The sequence below is a fragment of the Dermacentor silvarum genome, chromosome 4 (genome assembly GCF_013339745.2).
Source record: "Dermacentor silvarum isolate Dsil-2018 chromosome 4, BIME_Dsil_1.4, whole genome shotgun sequence".
Classification (NCBI taxonomy): Eukaryota; Metazoa; Arthropoda; class Arachnida; order Ixodida; family Ixodidae; genus Dermacentor; species Dermacentor silvarum.
The window spans coordinates 91861433-91873567 of record NC_051157.2 but is presented as its reverse complement, the minus strand read 5'-3'; the positions used below and the strand labels follow the sequence as shown (position 1 = coordinate 91873567).

At 45.1% G+C, this 12135-nt stretch overlaps 1 pseudogene; it reads right to left on the bottom strand.

Moving 5' to 3' along the window:
* Nucleotides 1-12135, bottom strand: part of LOC119448763 (Down syndrome cell adhesion molecule-like protein Dscam2) — a 190503-nt pseudogene that overhangs the window by 17619 nt on the left and 160749 nt on the right.

Genomic DNA, 12135 nt, shown 5'->3' with positions numbered 1-12135 from the left:
TATTGCGATAGCAATTATATGAACACTTCAACCGGAAATCTGCCGTCGGCGTCGGCGTCGCCGTCGCCGTCGCCGTGAGGTTCCCTATAGATAAAATCTTCGCCGCGTGCCGTATGCCCGGGCGGAAGCGTGCGGGGGCGCGCGCTATCACGGAGAGCGAACGCACTCAATCTCCCACGCGCAAGCAAGGAAGCGGGAAGCCAGCGCCGGAGGGAGCGAGGGGGGGGGGGGGGGCGCACTTCCACTCTGCCAACAACCGCGCTCGTCGCTCGCTCGCACCGAATCTTATCTCCACACGGCTCTGACCTTTATGCGCCGTGCATTCGCCGCTCAGTTTCCGTTGAAGCGATAGACCGCACGTACCTTCGCCGCTGCGGCGTACGCGCTTGCTGCCAGAGTTTTGACGGTCGTTGTCTGCAATCATTCAGTGTGATCTATTCATGTTTGTTTGTGCACGCTCACACCACGCTTGTTCATTCAATTAGTAATAGTCGGGCCACATTTTCCAACGCACGCTACACATGCAATGCTGCCCGGATCGGCAGTGCAGCGCTACAGGTGTGTCCCTTCGCACGCGCTGCCCACGGGAAGCGCTTCTCATCAACACCACCGTTTCACACTCGCCTTCTCGTGGTCATCGAGTCTCTCTTCATGTCGGTCTACTTACCCCGCAGCACGCCTGCTTACTTAATCGGCTCATGTTTACTACAATTCATATTGCTACCAAAGCCGCTCACCTTACTTCGTATCACATTGCTGTGTTGCTATCGCATTCATTGCTTCGCCCTTAGGGCGAAACTGTGACATTTTTTTTTTTTTGCTTTCGCGTGGTAGATTGCGTTGCCAGTTCTCCTTGCGCTGGGTTGCAAGATAAGCATTTGGTGCCGTAGCACAGCGTCGCCCCGCCTCCCTCCCCCCCATACCCCCACGGCCTTTTGGGCGGCAATCGCGTTTGCTTTCCGCCGTGCGTTGGCTCTCCGTGATAGCGCGCGGCCACGCGCGCTTTTACTCGTACGGTGCGCGGCGACGATTTTATCGCCCTTGGAATCTATACGGAACCTGATGGCGACGGCGACACCGACGGCAAAAATCCCGTTGAAGTGTCCATATAATTGCTATCGCAATAAAATAAACATTTCGGATTCCGCCCGTTTTCATCGCGGTCGTCTACTAGGATAAAAGGCGAGAAACGTTATGTTAGCGTGGATAAAAAAAATCAGCACATGTACCAGCAAGCTGTGGACAAGCTTCAGGTTTTCTGTTGGACAAGCATTATTTATTCAACCCAAGCTTTGGTACATCAACATATGTCATCACTATTGGCGCTTACCTTGTACAATCAACTGTGTCCTAGTTTCATCTTTGCCATGCTTGTTGTTCCCATGACAAGCAAAAAGGGCGGAATCTCTCCGGTCAACGGCGTGAATTTCTAGCTGAGATTGAACGCTTTCTTCGGTCTCGCTGGTTTTTATTTCATACCTAAAAGTGTGCGACAATAGAATTTATATTTAATTAGTTGAACAATAAAGAAACACAAGTGTCACGTCTATTTTTTATGCTATTATTGTATTCTGCACTGAACAAGCGTTCAATTTAAGGATAATGCGAATAGCGACCCAACTGGCACGTAGAACAGCACTCAGCCATTTCCAAGTGTGGCTGTTCGCGGAGAAAATCATCCAACCACATTGACCGCGCAGGCCCTTCCCGTGGTGCAAGGTTTTGGCGAACAAAAATTGAATTTCTCCGTGATATCAGTCAGAAGAATGGTAAAGTACGACTTTACCATTCGGCGTCGGATTCGCCGTCGGATTTTAATTTGAATGTACGAGAAAACTTAATTCTGATACGAGGAAACTCAAACATTTCTACCAGACCTGCGCGCGTCGGGGCAATAGCAAACAATTAATAAAATAATAAGAAAAGGTGCTAGGGCCTTCACATTTAAATATAAGACCGCTTATATTGCACCTGGAAAAACGTTTTTCCAGCAATGCATTTCAGTTTAAAAGTGAAGCCGACTTTAGCGGATCGGTGTAAGCTTGGTCTTTGTAAGCTGGCTTTCTTACGTTCAGGGTCGCAGTGAATGAAGCCAACTTGCCGTATGCGAACGATGCGATGCGAACGGGTCCCGATAACGCTATCACGTTCTACTCTTAAAGGCGAAGCTTAAGCGTCCTCCACGTTTTTTTGCACACATTTTGCGTTTTAAATTTTAGATTAATTGCTCCTAATTGTTGGCAAACTCACCGCTGATCTTGTTTCGCAGATACTGGTTGACCGTTCTTGCTCCATGAAATAGTCAGTGGCTTTTCACCAAACACTTCGCACTTGATGCGTGCCGTATTACCCTTGCGAAGAGTTTTCGAGTTGAATGCATTCCTAAAGTGGGCGGACACTGGCGGTGCAAAAATAAGGTCAACGGTTGCGGCATACCAGTTGTGCAGATGTGTGCAGGGAATTCTCGTAAAAGTTCATGCAAGAGCTGTTACATATCAAAAGTAAAGACACAGGCAACTGCTGTACTGAACGTGCATTTGATCCTTTCGCTGAAAACCGTGCTATTGAGCAGATAATTAAAATTTTCAGATATAAAATAATGAGAGGTAACTTCGTGCAAATTAGCTGAACAGCAATTACTGCGCATTATCTCAGTTGCTGTCAAATTAGTGTTGCCAAAGGAAGTTATACGGTATGCACTTGCCTTAACCATAGGTCTTAAAAAATCCACACGCATTCGTAAATTTGTATTTCTACTATATCTTTCTAATGAAAAGGGAGCGATAATGATAAATTGTTTCTACCGTCTCCGTAGAAATATTGTGGGGAAAATTTTGATTTAAGAGGTTGCATTAGGAACCTTTTCAGTAGAAGCCGCTAACAATTAATGTAATCTGCAGGTGCGCTTTTCGGCATTGCGCATTTGTCCCATTAATGGCTGCACTGGTAATCGTTCAAATGAACACAAAAGTGCTGACTGCCCATGCTGGGGTTGCGCATGTTCAAGTCACGAGATCCACGCCTACATTTCTCATGTCAAAATACAAGCAAATTCTGGTTTGCACATGATGTTTGCAAAAATGACTACTCCGCGATTTTTGGGGGCAAACCGCTCAGCAGGAAAGCTAGCTTTATAATTTTGAACAGGGTATTTTCCGGCATCACGTGCGAAGTCTGGAATGTTACTTAATAATCAGCAGGAACGCTGACTATATGAAACGCTGCACCGCACAAGAAAATCAAGCTTAATTATCTATCAAGTCATAACGGCAAAATAACAACCTTTTAAATAATTTGAGAAGTGAGTCAGAAACAAGAAATATGTGGGCAAAACCTCCAACTAGTCGCAACGTTCCATAAAACAAACATAAAAAGCAATAGGCAATATCAATTATTTATGCTTACGAACTACTCATCATTGACTCACGCGGGACTGCAGCAGTTGCGCTAAGCCATCATTAGTACTTCTAGAGGCCTGTATTCTCCTGTGAACTTGATCCCGAATGACAGAAGTTATTTGATGTAAAGAATACTTTCGATAGAAGAAATAAACAAAAATTATGAATCAATGTATTGCCTAATAATTCTAAGTTTGTATGCAGTTGCAGCCCTGGACTCGGCCGGGCGTTTTTCGAAATCAGCAGGATCGTAAGCTAACAAAAGGATTACTTGCTTTTCGACACCTGATACACAAATCCTCTTTTATGGGGCTCATTTTCTCTTCTAGCCAACATAGCCTTCCCTTTTTTTCCACCTCCAGTTATTTTCATTTGTTGGGACAAACACCTTTGATTAGGCTTGATGCATCACATGCGAAACCGTGATACCGGGTGCGTTATCAGAAACTGTTCTGGGCATATCCCGCTTAGCCAAACGTGCCAGTGTTGCTGCAGTTTTTGTACCGCAGTGAAAGAGACCAATCGCACATTGCTGAAAAGCGAGAAATAGTGAACTGGGTGTTAAGGGTTTTTGGTGATCGCTTGATTGTCAGTATTTAGCAGCAGCCTCATTGGTATAGAATGGGTCAACTGTCGTTTTAGGGCATGAAGCTCTTCATTTTTTTTCACACCGCGTGAGAAACACACTGCTTATTGTGATAAAGCGGTTCATTAGTGCAAAACCTCACGAACGATTAGCCGAGTCCTCTTTGCGTCACCCACTTTGCTTCGTACAGCAGTTTAGTATAACATTTTAGTGATTACCGACGCGCATCACTTACCATGCACTTTCAACTCGACGACCTTACTGATTCCAGATCCCACACCGTTGCTGGCCTGGCAGAGGTAGAAGCCAGTGTCATTGCGTTCAGCCTCGCGAACCATGAGCGAGCCGTTTTCAAGGGCATGTATGTGTGAGTTGCTTATGATCACTCTGTACTCGGATGGTTTGGAGGCTGAAAGAAAACGTCAACTTTTCGAAAGACGGAATGGTGCCGTCGAGGAAGTCTGCACAAAACGTAAAGTGCATAACATCGTTGCTTTTATGTTTTTGAACGCTTGAAATTGTTTACCCGAGGTAATTATCAGGAATGAGTATATATAAGTTGTTAATAACAGTGATGCTGTTGCATGTTTGGCTATTTAAGAGCCCGCTATACCGAAATAATAGCAAAAAACAAAGGAAAAAATAAATGTCAGGATGTATATGTAGAAAAAATATAAATAGTTTAAACGCCTACAATTTCTTATAGTAAAATGAGCTAGCACGGATCTCTAAACTCGTTATTCGGAGTTCCAAACAGAACGATATCACTCGTATTTCAGAGTCAGCACATGACCTGTGAGAAACAAAAAATTGTCGCTATTCATGCTGAAATAATTGCGTTTGCAGCAAAGCTCATAAAGGGTGAATAATACGGCAAACTCACTAATGTCGAAAATTACTAATAAGGGCCGCTGCCTTAGTCTTTCACAGGTAAAAAACGATGACCCACCTGAGGATTTCTCCCACCAGATCCTTGGAGGAGGGAATCCCTCTGCTTGGCAGTCAATCACCACATTTTCGCCAACCACTGCCGCCTTTTCTCTTGGAGCCACTTTCCACCGTGGTGGTACTGAGGCGGTGTGGTTATAAATAAAATTTAAAAAATGGCACGAGTACTTCTAGTAAATAATTTATTAAGCGTAAAGAACGTCACTGGCCACGTAGAGAACATAGCAAACGCCAAATCCCCGTCCTACATTTTTTTTTGGTGGTCAGACTTATACCATTACCCCACGTATGTTACATTTAATAACTTTTTATAACCTACAACCGCTTCAGACCGTTTATTTCGGACGAATTGGTCGTTAAAGTGTTACAGACAAGAAATAATCACAAATGAGCTGCAGCGAGGAAACAAAAACTACATATTGTTCTAATGCCACCAGATATCAATAGGTCCTAATGACAAGCTGCTGTTTACACTTACCTGTAAAAGAAAAGAAAACTTAATTGTGTCATGTAACAGGTAACAGTAAACAGATCACTATGTTTTATTTTGTTGTTCGACTTCATATAAAAAATTATGAGGTAGTTTTACGCAGCAAAATATCTCACGCGGTTATACTTCCATTACAACAGAAAGGCTACAATTCAGACAAAAACAAAAAAGTCAGTCAACACTGCGTTTTAGATATTACGCGAAGAAGAAGTATTAAAATATTCTCTACGGCATAAGTATATGCTCAACACATAATAAAAAGTCAGAAGAGGTGTATAAGTACCGATGACATTAGAATGTTCTGCCTACACCCTTCGTCCCGCATCCCGGTTCACAGTTACCCTTTGTTAATTTCAGTGTCCCCGCTTTGCAGAAAAACTTTCCTCTATATAGTGTTCTATAACGGGCATAGATGTATATCGGTACCTCATTAACACGGTGCATGCAGGCAGAATGCTACTGAAATGAGTTGTCAAGAGTGACCCTCACACATATACTCAGATACAATCATGCATTATACAGTCATTTAACTGGATGGTTGAGCGCGCATTCTTGCGTACGTGCCTTTATATATCTGTGGTGAGTTACTGTGCAACCAAACATACAGTCGGGTGAAGAGGAAATATGCTTTTGAAACAGAACTGATAAACAATGTCACTCACCGTTGACGACCATGTTTGAAGAATAGTTCGCAAACGCTGCCAAGTTTGATGCGATGCAGGTGTACTGGCCTCGATGCCTGTAGCCGACCTGCAAAGGACAAACATAAAACAGAAAGCTCTTGCGCAGTCGCTTTGCCCGTGAAAGTTGGCTGATGCAGGTCAATGACGAAATATAGACCAGATTATTAACGAGACTACCATGTCAACCTCTCTAGCCAACGCGCAGTAATTTGTAGCCCTCCACCGATGCTGCTCCTCAATTTATGATTTACCAGAGTGATCAGTCATGGTGGCGAAGTTGAGCAGTCATGCTACTCCTGACAGACACGCGACACACACTTATTCACTGAGAGCGCTCTCACTTGTTTGATGAACAGTGTGGAAGAAAACTCGTTGCTTGATTCGACCTTGACGTTTCTGCCATCTGGCGCCAGGGGCGCGCCATCCTTGAGCCAACGGATGCGCACGGGGCTGTCCCCTTCGAGCACAGAGCAGGTGACGATGGCCCGCATGCCTTCTTTCAGGTTCGCCGGGAACGAGAACGGACCCACCACAGGCGCCACTGCGCACAGAACAAGAATAAACCACTTGGAATATCACAAAAGTTTTGGAGCTGAAGATAACCTACTTTGACATAGAAAGACAAGTTGTGACAAGAAAGCCGCTGTGTCTTTTTGACTTTGTCCCCATCAGATGTTTTTTTTTGTTTTGTTTTTCTGTACAAAGAGATATCCGATATATTGCTTACCAACTTGACCAAAAATACAACCGGTTAGGGCACTTTACATGCTCGTATTCGGAAGAAAGAAAAGCACGAAATAACACTTTGTGTTAAACTGTCATTGCATGCTCATCATGTACATCACCACCCTCTCTTTATTTGTTATCTGTCGTAGCCTCCGTTTCAGATGCAAATATTTGTTTCCTTTATCTATCGCTAGTTACACACGTCGTGCATTCCGGCTTTTTATAAAGCCATTGAACTGTCTTGTACAGTTTTTTCCCCCTTTTTAATACTCGCTCAAAATGTTACACTCACGCCAATTATTCTCATTTATAAAAATAAGAAAAAGAACAGCAACAATGCGACAGAAAATCTGACCCTACCTTGGCTTACTTTTCTTTTTACTAGTGGGACCCATTCTTCCTATTCAGATGATATAATCACTAACATTTCTGCCTACTGCAGCATAAAGGAGTATTATTCGGATGATTGAATTTTCTCTAAGTAAAGCATACCTGCGGCCTTATAAGAAACAATCAGCGCATGTCTTTCTTCACCAGCTGAAGCCTATTCAAACATATGCTGGTGCAGATCTGCACATAGCCGAGTGTTCAGAGTGCTGCTGCGTGGTTAGAGTTAATGCGTATGTTTGGAGTTTTTAGAGAAGTCGTGGATTCGACTGGAATCACTAGCGCTGGTGCAGGATTTTCTTACGATTGTGTTTTGAAAGTATATTAAAAGGATCGCCTTAATGAAAGCGCTCACAAGAAAATTGTGCATAACAGCCATGCGTCGGGCACCAAAGAGCGAGTGCGTCAGATAGGTTACAGTGAGTGAGTGAAACAACTTTATTCGGTCCACAATAGACGCGCGTAAACTCAACGTCACCAGTGCTAAAGAATTTATTTCTAGTCCTGCTGTGGAAGTTCAGGCCAGTTGGTGTGGTATTAGGAAGAATAAACCAGCACAATACACAAGTGAGAGAGAGAGAGAGCAACCAAACAACACGAGCTCTAGGTCATCTCGGGGCGAAAATTTACAGTACGTAATCCCGATTCACTTTACACTGGTCTTCCTGGCAATATTTTGCCAATGAATAGACTCTGAAAACATTTCAAGTGAGTCTGTACTTACGCAAAGTTATCGTATTTTTTAAGGTTCCTTTAGAAGGGAATCCCACGAAAGTAAACACCTCAATGGCTCACATATAACCTGCAGCAATTCGGTGTACAAGAGGACTTCCTCGTACCTTTTCACCAACGAAACCAATGCAGCGCAGTGAATAAGAAGCCCCAGTTGACGGGCGGCACTCACCCATGACGCTAACGTAGAGTTCCCTGGAGGCGGACTTCCCGGAGGGACCTGTGGCCACGCACCGGTAGATGCCTTCGTCAGCACTCCGCTCTACGCGATGAACAGCGAGCGTGCCATTTGGAAACACGCTCTGGCGCTTGCTCTGCGGTAGCCGGGCGTTCCCTGCGGGTAAAACCAGATGATTGGCTGAGAAAACTTACACCGCTTATTGTTAGTCTTATGATGCCCGTACAGTACATTGGTTAAGTGACAATAGCATTGGAGGTATTTCCAGCGTATATAGTTACGGCTGCAGCCTCCCTTGGTATTGACAGATTCGTTATACACTACGTGATGTCCGGGCTACAATGCTGCCAGAAATGTCTGTAAATGCGGCTATAGATGAAAGCTATAGATGTGTAGCCCACGTATTCATCGTGACAGCTTGAACTGTACATGTGGGTTGTACTCGAAGTTACGTCGGAAATGCGCCAAAATAAGCCATATACCTGACTACCGCTGTACTCGTTAGTAAAACGCGAACTTTGGGAACGCCTAATTTAAAGCGAAAAAGAAAATTTCGTACCACTTTTCGCAGTTAGGGAGAGCAAGTGATTTATACGTTGCGAGAATGGACTAATATCTCAAACGGCACTTGCTACTGAGTAAGCGTTTAGGGGTTTTGGCCAGACGTTAATGATTGCCGAGAGCGGCGTAGTTTTCTCGTGCGCCAAGAAAAAAAGGATCACGTTAGAGAAAAGCTGAGAGGTAAGACTTCAGCCAGCTTGCTCCAGCCTGGCGCCATTGCATTGGGGCAGACATTGCAAAAGTACACTGAAAGAGCTGAGGCGTTGCAATGAAACTGCGTCGCTAAAGCGAATATCTGGTACGCAATATAATACGTTTTTTTTCTGGGGCTTAAGAATATTTAAAACTGTTTTATTGCTCGTGCACGCCACTATGCTAATCAAAAATACGTCCAGGCTCGAGGGTTCTGACTGTTTAACTTGCGCAAGACAAGCATAACATGAAACCTAACTCACATGTGTACTCCGTGTACTTAAAATAATTATTTATCATCCGGATGGCCTGTGTTCCCCTTTGTGTCGATGTTGTTTAGATTCTGCGTCACTTTGTAGAAGTTCTACGGCTTTAATCTCAAAAGATGGGCAATTGTAGCCGTTCAAAAGCTCAAGTTTGGTGATCTTTCACAAGCGCAGCGTCTTGAGCCAAGAGGTTACCATGTGCATTAACACGGAATGATCTTCATCAAGGCCATGATTCGGGCTTGTTGGTCTGTCATTCTAGGAACCCCAATAACGCTGTTAGTGCCCTGTGTTGCCGTTTCAATGTGTGTCTCTGTCATTTTAGTGCTGTTTCGATTCCCAGTATTACGGAATGAACTTCGAAAAATAGCAAGGAACGAAAAATCAGCGTACAAGCGCGGAATATATGTGTAACACCAGCGTATTCAGTGGCAGAATAAAGGAAACAGAAATATTTAGTTCTGTGCGCTGGCTGAAATCAAAGTCACGCTCAAGCAGAAATCCATCGGTCGTGACACCCTTGCTCTAACATTAATAACTTCAATTCCAACGCACAGGTCGTGCCTACGGAGTGAAATTATAACCTGCAATAGCTATTCTTAAATAACTGGCGTCTGCTACGAAAATGAATGCACTTGTAACACGTCTGACATGAAACTGTCTTACTCGAACTGGTTTCTTTGCTTCAGTTGATTATAGGAAACGAATTTCATTAACAAGTGTAAATATTTCAAACTGCACGTTTATGTGAAAGCCTGGACCTTCCTACAACCAGTATTAGATAGACCTCTGGCCCTACAGCATCTATGGAAGCTCAAAGCATGGCGCATCAGCTAGCATGAAAATGATGATTAGTAGATGAGTTTGCCTACATTTGGCCCTTCTATTTTCAAACTGCTTTCTGATTTTGATCACAAACTGTTGACTTTACACAACATAGCGTGTTGCAAGCGCATCGCTTCGCAATAATTCTTCATGTGCACAGAGTCTTATTGTCTTCAGCGTTTAGAGAAGTGTGATTGCTTCGAAATTAAAGCCAACAAAGGATGGTAAAACGTAATAAACAAAGTCCGAAGAACGTCTGAAGCCACAAGACCGAAGGTGAGATAAGTCCTTGTACTAACCATCATTACCACGGGTGCTGAACGATCGCAGTGCCCGTCTATCGCCTAGTAATTTTAGTAGAAACCTACGCGGGAAAGGGCGCCGCTTGGTCCTGCGTGGTTTCCCGACGTTACCGCACTGTTACTGCTTTTTCGCACTCACCTTTATGCCAGAATATCTGGGTGAGAGGGTATCCGGCAGCAGGGCAGTGAACCATCAGCGTGCGTCCTGCCAACACGGACACGTTGCGCATGACACGAACGAACGGGGGGCCCCTCACGTTCAGCCGCGCACCGTGAGACACAGTTTCGACATCGTTGCTTGCGTGACACTGGTACCGGCCGCCGTCCTCCGTAGTCGCAGCCGTTACGTTCACGAAGCTGTTCACCTGTACGCGTTTCGAATGGGTCGCTAAATATTTATAAATGCGCGTCATATATTAGTAAGGAACCGCGCTTTCGTTTCCAACAAAACTATTCTCAATCATGGAGCTCACTAAATATGCGTAGTGCAGCAAATCATTAGGAATATAGTGATAAAAAAATCACAGCATATCCACGGGGTGAATGATGATGAGTGGGCGAAGCTCCGGAGGGAATCATCGGATCTCCCGCTTAAGGGGACGCTAGCACAAACGCGTTAGAAACGTGCAGTACTCTCTAGTAAGGGGGAGCGGCCACAGCGTCTGACGCAGCCATTTACACATGCCGGAACGTGCACCGCGTTTGCCGACGCCATCACATGACTGCTGACAGAGTATACCCCCGTATTCATAAACGCTCCTCGACTTGAACTTGACTTGCCACCGCTTTGGGCAGCGCGTTCGAAACGCGTTGAAGGTAAGGCGGAAAGGCCACAGCGTCTTACACCAGCTTCTTACACGGGCCGTAACGCGCTAGCACAAACGCGTTAGAAACGCGCTAGAAACGCGGCCTTTCGTTAATGTTGGGTATTTATTGCCATCGTGGTGCGTGTGTCCATGTCCGCTTCGTGGCGTAGTGGGCTAACGCCGCGCGCTCGGAAGCGAGGGGTCCCTGGTTCGATTCCGCGCTACGGACACAACTTCGGAATTTTTTTTCTCATTTTTCTCAGACTGGTTACACACTACTACTACTACGACGACGACGGGGATGAACGGGTGCCGCTATAAGGAGCTTCGCCCCTAAAAGACACTTCTAACGGAAGCTGCAGGCTGGATTGCCGATGATCTGGCACGATTCAGGTAAACGAGCTTACAGAAACGTGGAGTCACGATGCATGAAACAGGCATTCTTATGTGGCGGTATTTGGAAACGAACAGAAGAGCAGCGACTGTCTCCCTTTTCATTTTCGAACCGGCAGGTGCTTCAGTACTTCCATTTGGCAATCAGCCTGGTACTATATAGACTTACTAACCTAAGGGAAACAATGTTTCACCATGGCTCCAAGAACTGGTGGCTTCTGCGGCACTTCACTATGGTGTAACGCTTGTTTTTCGTGACCTCTCAACATTTGTTAAATGGAGTTCGCTACAGTTGCAGCTCCTTAAGGGAAGCTTCAGGTGGGTACCCTGCCTGCCATGCTAGTTTCGTCCACCTACCCTAAGTGCATTTTGTACTCTTGCACAACCACATAAATCATTAATGGCCAACGTACCTGCCCGTCGTTGGTGACGAAGTCTCCAATGCGCACGCGCATGTTTTCCACGACAGGCTCCCCGTCGAGACTCCACGTGATCTGCGGCAAGGGCGCACCCGTCGCTACGCACTTGAGCGATACCAATGAGCCTGGATCCACTGTCTGTTCGGAAAACCGGTGCATGAGAACAGGAGGATCATCTGCATCACAAGAAATGTTGCTAAGTTGAAAGGGTGTAGGAGTCAAAGCAAAGAAGGAACCTGAAGG